Genomic DNA, 10,527 nt, shown 5'->3' on the forward strand with positions numbered 1-10,527 from the left:
TTGAAAATAACCTTACTTCTACTCTAAATGGTCTGAACTCTACCTTGCAAGCTCTTGTCTCACAGATTGGATCACTGAATAACTCTAACAAACAGTCTTCAAGCTCTGGTGGACTTCCCTCTCAACCATTACCCAACCCCAAGGGTGGCATCAATGCCATTACTCTGAGATCTGTAACCACACTGCAAGAGAGGAATCCAGAGGGACCAAGCCCGCCAGAACACGCCCCAGCTGTGGACAGGTAGAGGATGTTGAAGAAGAAGATAAAACACAAGGCATGGCTGAAGCAGAAGCAGCCCAACCAAGGAATACAGAGAAAGCAGATGGAATTTGATCCTAAAATCGTAGAGATCTTCAAAAAGGTTGAGGTAACTGTTTCCCTTTTTGATGTTATTCAAAAAGTACCTAAATACCCAAAGTTTCTAAAAGAATTGTGCATACATAAAGATAAAATTAATGAATTAGAAACTATTCCTTTAGGTAGTTTTATATCTGCTTTAATGGGAAATATACCTAAAAATTGTAGTGACCCAGGCCCATGCATGGTTAATTGTACCATTAGAGGTGTGATATTTTCTGACTGTATGTGTGATTTAGGAGCATGCGTGAGTATTATGTCCTTGTCTATATATAATGCTTTAAGGCTCCCTCCCTTAAAAAGGTCGGCAGCTCGTTTTGTGTTAGCAGATAAAAGCATTATCACAGTGGTTGGAATTGCTGAAGATGTGTTAGTGAGCATTAAAGGGCTCACGTTTCACATTGACTTCTATATTCTGAAGATGCCCCAAAATGACTCAGGAAGACCTTCATCAATCCTGCTTGGAAGACCATTTTTGAAGACTTCGAAATTCAAGCTGGATGCCTTTTCGGGAACCTATTCCTTTGAGGTAGATGGCAGAACAGTGAGCTTCAATCTGGATAAAGCTATGAAGCACCCCCTAGAAGATCACTCTATATTCCAATGTGACATAATTGATGAAATCGTAGCAGCAACTCACCAGGAAGACATGGAAGAGAATCACATGGAGCAAGACCCAAGTGTGGGGACACCCTTTGAACATACTGAAGATTCATCACCATTTTCACCAGCCCCAGATAATCCAGAACCAAACCATAAGCGGAAAATGGAATTAAAGCCCCTTCCTCTACACCTCAAGTATGCATACCTTGAGGGCAAGCAAAAGTTTCCAGTTATTATTGTAAGGGAGCTCACTTCCCAACAAGAAGAACAACTGCTTAGTGTATTGAGGACGCATAAGAAAGCAATTGGATAGAGCTTGGCGGATATAGTAGGCATCAGCCCTCAAGTTTGTGAACATAGAATATTCTTAGAAGAAGGAGCAAAGCTTGTCCGTCAACCACAAAGAAGATTGAATCCCACCATCTTAGAAGTTGTCAAGAAGGAAGTAACCAGACTGCTTGAAGAAGATATCATTTACCCCATTTCAGAAAGCGAATGGGTCAGTCCAGTACAAGTGGTGCCCAAGAAGTCTGAAGTCACCACAATAACGAATGAGCAAGGAGAACTTCTGACAACCAGAGTGCAGAATGCATGGAGAGTTTGCATTAACTACAGGCGTCTCAACCAAGCCACTCGCAAGGATCATTATCCCTTACCATTCATTGATCAGATGCTTGATCGCCTGTCAGGTAAATCTCACTACTGCTTTCTAGATGTTATACATGTTATTTTCAAATCCATATAGCTCCTGAAGATCAGGAAAAGACTACTTTTACATGTCTTTTTGGGACTTATGCTTATAAAAGAATGCCCTTTGGCTTATGCAATGCACCAGCTACTTTCCAAAGGTGTATGATGAGTCTTTTCTTTGATCTCATTGAGACCTGTATGGAAGTTTTTATGGATGACTTTAGCGTATATGGTGATTCATTTAACCTTTGCTTGGATAGTTTATCTAGAGTATTAGAGAGATGTGTTAGTTCAAACCTTGTTTTAAATTTTGAAAAGTGTCATTTTATGGTAAAATAAGGTATTGTTCTAGGACATGTTGTTTCTGTAGACCTAGCAAAGGTGGATGTTATTTCTAGTTTACCTTACCCCTCTTCTGTGAGGGAATTCTGTTCGTTCCTTGGCCATGCAGGTTTTTACAGGAGATTCATTAAGGACTTCAGTAAGGTAGCACTGCCCTTATCCAGACTACTACAGAAAGACATTGAGTTCGAGTTCAGTGAGGATTGCAAACAAGCGTTTGATAAGCTGAAGACCGCCCTAACTCAAGCTCTGATTGTGAGTGGACCAGACTGGAGCCAACCATTTAAAATCATGTGTGATGCCTCCAATCATGCAGTAGGACCAGCACTGACTCAACATGAAGGTAACAACCCTTTTGTAATTGCTTACGTATCCAAGACTTTAGATGCTGCTCGATCTAATTACACTACTACTGAAAAAGAGCTTCTAGCTATTGTTTTTGCTCTGGATAAATTCCAAGCCTATTTATTGGTACTAAGGTAGTAGAGTACTCAGACCATGCAGCTCTAAAATATTTATTAGCTAAAAAGGAGTCTAAACCAAGGCTAATATGTTGGATGCTATTGCTGCAAGAATTTAATCTGAAAATTAAAGATAGGAGTGGTAACCAAAATTTAGTGGCTGACCACTTGAGTCACCTTGAGCACATTAAAGATGACTCCATTCCTATCAATGATAATTTCCCATTTGATAGCTTACATGTAGTATCTGATGTAGTTCCTTGGTATGCACCAATAGTTAATTATCTAGTTAACCACACTTTTCCTCCCGATTTCACTAAGCATCAGAAAGACAAGCTAAAAAGTGAGTCCAAATACTATGTATGGGATGACCCATATCTATGGAGGTGTGGTGCTGACCAGGTAATTAGACGGTGTGTACCTCAATCAGAATTCCAGTCCATTTTAGAGGCCTGCCACTCATCTGAGAGTCGAGGACATTTTGGCCCTCAACGAACTACTAGAAAAGTTTTAGACTGTGGATTCTGGTTGCCTACTCTTTTTAAATATGCTGCTGACCTTTGTAAATCTTGTCCTCGGTGCCAAAGATTTGGTAATATATCCCAGAAGGATGAAATGCCTCAACAAATTATGCTTTTCTGTGAAATTTTTTATGTTTGGGGCATTGACTTCATGGGTCCATTTCTGAATTCTAATGGCCACCTTTATATACTGTTAGCTGTAGACTATGTTTCTAAATGGGTGGAAGCAATTCCTACCTGTACTGATGATGCTAACACTGTTGCTTCCTTTGTTAGAAACCATATTATTTGTCGCTTTGGATCACCACGAGCAATCGTCAGCGATCAAGGCACCCACTTTTGTAACAGGAGACTAACAGGTTTACTAAAGAGGCATGGGATAATTCATAAGGTATCAACAGCCTATCACCCCCAGACTAATGGGCAAGTAGAGATGTCTAACAGAAAGATAAAGCGCATACTGCAAAAGATAGTGAAGTCTCATAGGAAGGACTGGAGCACCAAGCTCCAAGACGTGCTTTGGACATATCAAACAACATACAAGACACCGATTGGGATGAGTCCTTTTTGCTTGGTTTATGGAAAGGCTTGTCATCTCCCAGTTGAGTTAGAACATAAGGCCTTCGGGGCAGTAAAGGAATGCAATGTGGACGATGAGAGAACCAGAGCTGAACGGAAGCTGCAACTGTAAGAATTAGGGAACCTTCGCTTAGAAGCTTATGAAAACTCCAGGCTGTATAAAGAAAGGGTGAAGGCCGTGCATGACAAGAACTTCAAGAGAAGAGAATTCCAACCTCGGGACTTAGTCCTACTTTACAACTCTAGAATGCAGCTCATGCCAGGCAAGCTAAGATCCAGATGGGATGGTCTCTATTGAGTAGAGCGGGTGGAACCATACGGAGTCTTTCACTTGAGCCATCATTCAAGCTCTGAACTTATCAATGTCAATGGACATCGCTTGAAGTTATTCCATGGCGAAAAGATGGCAAAAAACCAGGAACTAGAGATCTTCCTGTTGGAAGATCCGCCCACAGCAGAAGACTGAGCTAGTGGAGCGTCCAACTTAAGGACGTTAAAGTAAAGTGCTGGGTGGGAGACAACCCACCATGGTATGATCGTTCCTTCCCCTCTCCTTATTTTCCTTCATCAATAACTCTTCTCAGTACTAATGCCTATATTTTGCATCTCATCCGTATATTGCATATTGCATATAAAAAGAGAGGATTAAGGCATGAGACGCGCCAGCGTCGTTGATGCGCTCGCGTCGAAGTGCCTTCGCAACATTGAAGAAAAGAAACAGAGAGTTACGTAGGAGTGTGGCTAGAGGCGTGCCCCTGGCACCATTTGATCCACGCGACTGTGTGGATGACGCAATCGCGTCATTTGTAAAATGGCCTCTCCACGCGTCCGCGTCTACCACGCGAACGCGTGGCTCTGCAATTTGACAAAAAAGGGTGTATGGCAGTGAGTTGCGCTAGAGCTCGGCTGAAACTGTGCTAGCCGCACAAGCCCTGCCACACGAACACGTGCACCACGCGTCCGCGCTGTTTTCATAATTTTGCCATCTACGTGATCGCGTCCACCATGCGACCACGTCATCCTGAAATTTGGCACAACATGTTTCACACAGAGAGTTGTGCGAGCGCGAAGCTGCCCTCATGCCTCTAGCGCAAATCATGTCACGCGTCCGCGTGACCGACGCGTCTGTGTCATTTCCTTCAAGGGCTGTCCGCGCGACCGCGTGACCCAGGCATCCACGTCGCTTGCACCGCCCAACTCATTCAAATCTACCAGATTATCTTATCTTTTCTTACCCCAATCCTACTTTTCTCCCCATTCTTCCTTCTCCCTTCTTCCTCCCTTCTACTCCCTCTTTCTCACCACCATTATCAAGGTTTTTCTTCTCTTCTTCCCTCCCTACTTTTTCATTCTTCTTCTTATTTTCATGTTTTCTTTTTCTTTCTCTTCTACTTTCCCTATCCATGTTTTCTTTTTCTTTTTTCCCTATTGGTGTTGGAGATTTATTTGGGTCATTATTTTTATATGTTGCTTGTGGATTGTTTAGGACTTGTTTAACAGTTATATATTATTTTTATAGGGTTACTTGCATGTTCAAGTTAATATTTTCCATACCTTATTTAACATGCATGCTATGTGTTTGTGAAAACGCCCATATGGCATTGTGCACTATTTTTATATTTCTTTTAATCTACTACTTTAAATGCTTGCTTGTCACAAAACCCTTTTTTCTATTTTATTAATTTTTATATAACTGTTATTACAAGCATATTGTTTGTTTGGAAGACATGGTAATCTAACTTGGACATTGAATGCTTGATCAATGCTACTCATGCCCTTGCTGGCATGTCAGTAAACACCTTGCATTTAACTGTCATCACATGCACTTGCTATATTTCCATTGTTGATTTTTCACATGTAGTCATGACCATGTGCTAACATCATTATTTCTTACTGTGTATTGATTACCACCTTTCCCATTATTTTCCTTGCTATAACCCTTGAAACGTTCATGTCTTTACTCGTTCCCTTTTAGGATGGCCACCAAGAAAGGCAAGGAGAAAGCTACTCCCAAATCCACAGCAAAGAGAGGAACAAAAAGAGCATTAGTGGCAGAGCCATTGACAAATGAATTTTTGTTGGTATAGAGTTTATCAAGTGATCAATCGTAGTATAGTCTAAACCAACGCGAAATCCATCATCAAACAAATCTACAATCTATATCCGAGAGTATTAATCTCCCGAGTCGTTCTCCCTTGGAATTGCCAAAGTGTGCATCTTATTGATTTAGTAAGCCTTGTTTGAGTTCTTTGAAGGTCTTAGCAAACAATGAGAAGCAAACAATCAATTATCAAAAGGACTTGACTTAGGGTTGGCATTAGAAATCTTTATCATTATAGTTCACTCAATGTTGACAACAATTAGGCCTTGCTCCATTTAGTCATCCCCTAAGTATAGAGGAAAATCAAATGAGAACAATCAACTTGAGTCACAAGTCCTAGCTTCACCCCATGGGAATCTAGCTTTAGTGCACTCCAAGTCAATTAGCAATCCCTAACTCTCAATCAACTATTGAGATAGCTATTCAATTTCTTCCAATGACCAAACCCTATGCCAAGTGCAAAAATTCTACTCCATAGCTAGTATTGACATTTTATCAAACATGTAGTGAGCAAGAAGGAAGGTCATAGTAAAATGAAAGGAAAAGTAGAATTGAAGATATTGCCATACAAGGAATTAGCAACAAGTATCAAGGAGCAACAATGAGGATCAAAATCTCAAAATATCAATGAAATCCAAAATTCATAGAGTTGAATCCTAAATCCAAGGAACTTTAGCAATTACAACCACAACTTGAAATTGGAAGAGAAATCCTATTACATGAACAAAGTGAAATGAAAGTTGCAATGGATCTCACCAAGGAATGAGTAAAAATCCAGAATTTTGATGAAGAAGAACCCTAGTAAGAACTTGAGAGAGGTTGATGAATCCTAGAGAGAAGTTGGAGTTTCTCTCTCTAACAATGTAACTAACTAAAAATATCTCCAAAAACTAAAAAATGAACTAAGTGTCTTCAACCCTTGCCCCCTTGGTCCTCTTAAGCCTTTTCCCGCCAAAGCACTCCTCAAAAGTTAGGACCTCCAACCAACTCCACGCCTAAGTCACGTGACTTTTAAAAAAATCATTTTCGAGCATCGGCGCGTACGCGCATGGTACGCGTGCGCGCCATGGATGCGGTTCTGGAGTGTGCGCGGAGGCGGGACGTACGCGTACGCGTCCATGAGGATCCTGGCTTAGCCGCTACTCAAGCCGGCTCGTGGCTTGGCTCTTAGTCTCGGCTTCGCGTTGCTCTCGTCCGCGCGGGCGCGTCAGGTGCGCGCACGCGCCCATGTGGAAATCTCCAAAGCTTCAATTCTCATGCTTCCTTTCCTTGCACCCGTCTTCCTTCTCTTTTCCCCGTCCATTCCTACTTTATATCCTGAAACCACTTAGCGCACAAGTCACGGCATCGAATGGCATCAAGAGAAAAATAGAAATGTATCTATTTTGGTGCAGAATAAGCATGTTTTCATTCATGAAGCAAAACTAGGAAAGGAATGCAAGTTCTTGTATTTTTATGCAGAAAATGTGTGAAATCATTGATAAACCCTTTGAAATCAGCACAAGATAAACCCTCAAAATGGAGTTTGTCAGCCATCTTCAACTACAGTTAAGCCCTCAAAAAAAGAATTAAAAGGATTATAAAGGTTGATGAAAAGGAGAAAGCATTCCCAGCAAAGGACACTGCACGATTTTCTAATCGCTACTATGAGCAGATGTTCCCCATTCTGGCAGCTCGGAATTACAACAACGAACACCTTCTTATCCTTCCTCCTCGTATTACCGAATTTGTTGAGCCGCGAATTGCACAAAGACATTGGGGATTCCTACAGAGACAGCCACGGTAGGTTAATCTTTCTTGGGTAGCTGAGTTCTACTCCAATTTCCACCTGCCGACCCTGCAGTCTGTTTATGTCCATCAGAAGCAAGTCCCCATTACAGAAGAGGCCATTTAGCGGGTTGGTTTAACTTCTTCAGTCAAACCAAGCTTTCTGATAGTAAATGCAGGTATTAGGTTGATACTTGCCCTAAGATCACATAGAGCTTGCTTGGTACAAGTACCCTCTAATGTGCATGGTATCATAAAGCTTCCGGGATCATTAAGATTTTCTGGTAAGCTTTTTAGAATGACTGCACTGCATTCCTTAGTGAGGTTTGGCGATTTTTGAAAAATCTTTTATAAACCTCCTATAGAATCCTGCGTGCCCCAGAAAGCTTCTGATTGCCTTAACATTGGCAGGTGGTGGTAATTTTTCAATTACCTCTACCTTAGCTTGATCTACCTCTATCCCCTTGTTCGAGATTTTGTGCCCAAGGACAATTTCTTCAGTCACCATAAAGTGACACTTCTCCCAGTTTAAAACCAGGTTAGTCTCTTGGCATCTCTTTAGAACAAGTGCTAAATGGTTAAGGCAGGAGCTGAATGAGTCTCCAAACACTGAAAAGTCATCCATGAAGACTTCCAGAAATTTTTCCACCATATCAGAGAAGATTGAAAGCATGCACCTCTGAAAGGTTGCAGGTGCATTACACAGGCCAAATGGCATCCTTCTGTATGCAAATACTCCAGATGGACATGTGAATGCTGTTTTCTCTTGATCTTTTGGATCTACTGCAATTTGATTATAACCTGAATATCCATCCAGGAAGTAGTAGTATTCATGACCTGCCAGTCTTTCCAGCATCTGGTCTATGAATGGTAAAGGAAAATGATCCTTTCTGGTAACTGTATTGAGCCTTCTGTAATCAATACACATACGCCACCCAGTAACTGTTCTTGTAGGAACCAGTTCATTTTTTTTATTATGAACCACTGTCATGCCACCTTTCTTAGGGACGACTTGGACAGGGCTCACCCAGGGGCTATCGGAAATAGGATAAATAATCCCAGCCTCTAGTAACTTAGTGACCTCTTTCTGCACTACTTCCTTCATGGCTGGATTCAGCCGCCTTTGTGGTTGAACCACTGGTTTGGCGTCACCCTCCAGTAAGATCTTGTGCATGCATCTAGCTGGGCTAATGCCCTTAAGATCACTGATGGACCACCCAAGAGCTGTCTTGTGTGTCCTTAGCACTTGAATTAGTGCTTCCTCTTCCTGTGGCTCTAAGGTAGAGCTTATGATCACAGGAAAGGTATTACCTTCTCCCAGGAATGCATATTTTAGGGAAGGTGGTAATGGTTTGAGCTCGGGTTTAAGAGGTCTTTCCTCTTCCTGAGGGATTTTCAGAGGTTCTACTATTCTCTCTGATTCCTCTAGATCAGGCTGAACATCTTTAAAGATGTCCTCTAGCTCTGATTCAAGACTCTCAGCCATATGGACCTCTCTTACCAGAGAGTCAATAATATCAACACTCTTGCAGTCATTTGGGGTGTCTGGATGTTGCATGGCTTTGAGAACATTCAACTTGAACTCCTCTTCATTGACTTTCAAGGTTACTTCCCCTTTTTGGACGTCAATGAGGGTTCGGCCAGTTGCTAGGAAAGGTCTTCCTAGAATGAGAGTTGCACTCTTGTGCTCCTCCATTTCCAGCACCACAAAGTCAGTAGGAAAGGCAAATGGCCCAACCTTAACAATCATGTCCTCAATTATGCCTGATGGGTATTTAATGGAGCCATCAGCAAGTTGAAGACATATCCTGGTTGGTTTGATTTCTTCAGTTAAACCAAGCTTTCTGATAGTAGATGCAGGTATTAGGTTGATACTTGCCCCAAGATCACATAAAGCTTGCTTGGTACAAGTACCCTCTAATGTGCATGGTATCATAAAGCTCCCAGGATCTTTAAGCTTCTCAGGTAAGCTTTTCAGAGTGACTGCACTGCATTCTTCAGTGAGGTAAACTTTTTCAGTCTCCCTCCAATCCTTCTTATGACTTAAGATCTCTTTCATGAACTTAGCATAAGAGGGTATTTGCTCAAGTGCTTCTGCAAACGGAATCTTTATTTCAAGAGTCCTTAGATAGTCTGCAAAGCGGGCAAATTGCTTATCCTGTTCCGCTTAGCGGAGCTTTTGAGGATAAGGCATTTTGGCTTTGTATTCCTCAACCTTAGTTGCTGCAGGTTTATTACCTACAGAAGTGGGTTGGGAAGCCTTTTTAGAAGGGTTGTTATCAGCACTTGTATGTGACTGATCCCCCACTGGCATTTGAATGCTAGGGGTGGAAGCTGGGGTGGCGTTAGACGCCACCTCCTTATTTGTTACTGGCGTCTGAACGCCAGAACTACGTTCCCTTTGGGCGTTCAACGCCGGATTCATGCTAGTTTCTGGCGTTAAACGCCAGGAATGAGCATGGTCTGGGCGTTCAGCGCCAGCCTTATTCCTCTCTGGGCTCTGATTGTCCTCAGAGGGATTTTGAGTAGCCATTTGTTCATTTCTTGGCTTCCTGCTGCTTTGAAGTGAGGTATTTAATGTTTTCCTACTTCTTAATTGAACTGCTTGGCATTCTTCTGCTATTTGTTTTGACAATTGCTTTTCTGTTTGCTTTAACTGTACTTCCATATTCCTGTTAGCCATTCTTGTTTCCTGTAGCATTTCCTTGAATTCGGCTAGCTGCTGAGTTAGAAAGTCTAATTGCTGATTGAATTCAGCAGCCTGATCTACAGGACTGAGTTCAGCAGTTACTGTTTTAGCTTCTTCTTTCATGGAAGATTCACTGCTTAGGTACAGATGCTGATTTCTGGCAACTATATCAATAAGCTCTTGAGCTTCTTCAATTGTTTTTCTCATATGTATAGATCCACCAGCTGAGTGGTCTAGAGAAATCTGAGCTCTTTCTGTAAGCCCATAGTAGAAGATGTCTAATTGCACCCACTCTGAAAATATTTCAGAGGGGCATTTTCTTAGCATCTCTCTGTATCTCTCCCAGGCATCATAAAGGGATTCATTATCTCCTTGTTTGAAGCCTTGGATGCTTAGCCTTAGCTGTGTCATCCGTT

This window comes from Arachis hypogaea, chromosome 4, assembly GCF_003086295.3.
Source record: "Arachis hypogaea cultivar Tifrunner chromosome 4, arahy.Tifrunner.gnm2.J5K5, whole genome shotgun sequence".
Taxonomy (NCBI): domain Eukaryota; kingdom Viridiplantae; phylum Streptophyta; class Magnoliopsida; order Fabales; family Fabaceae; genus Arachis; species Arachis hypogaea.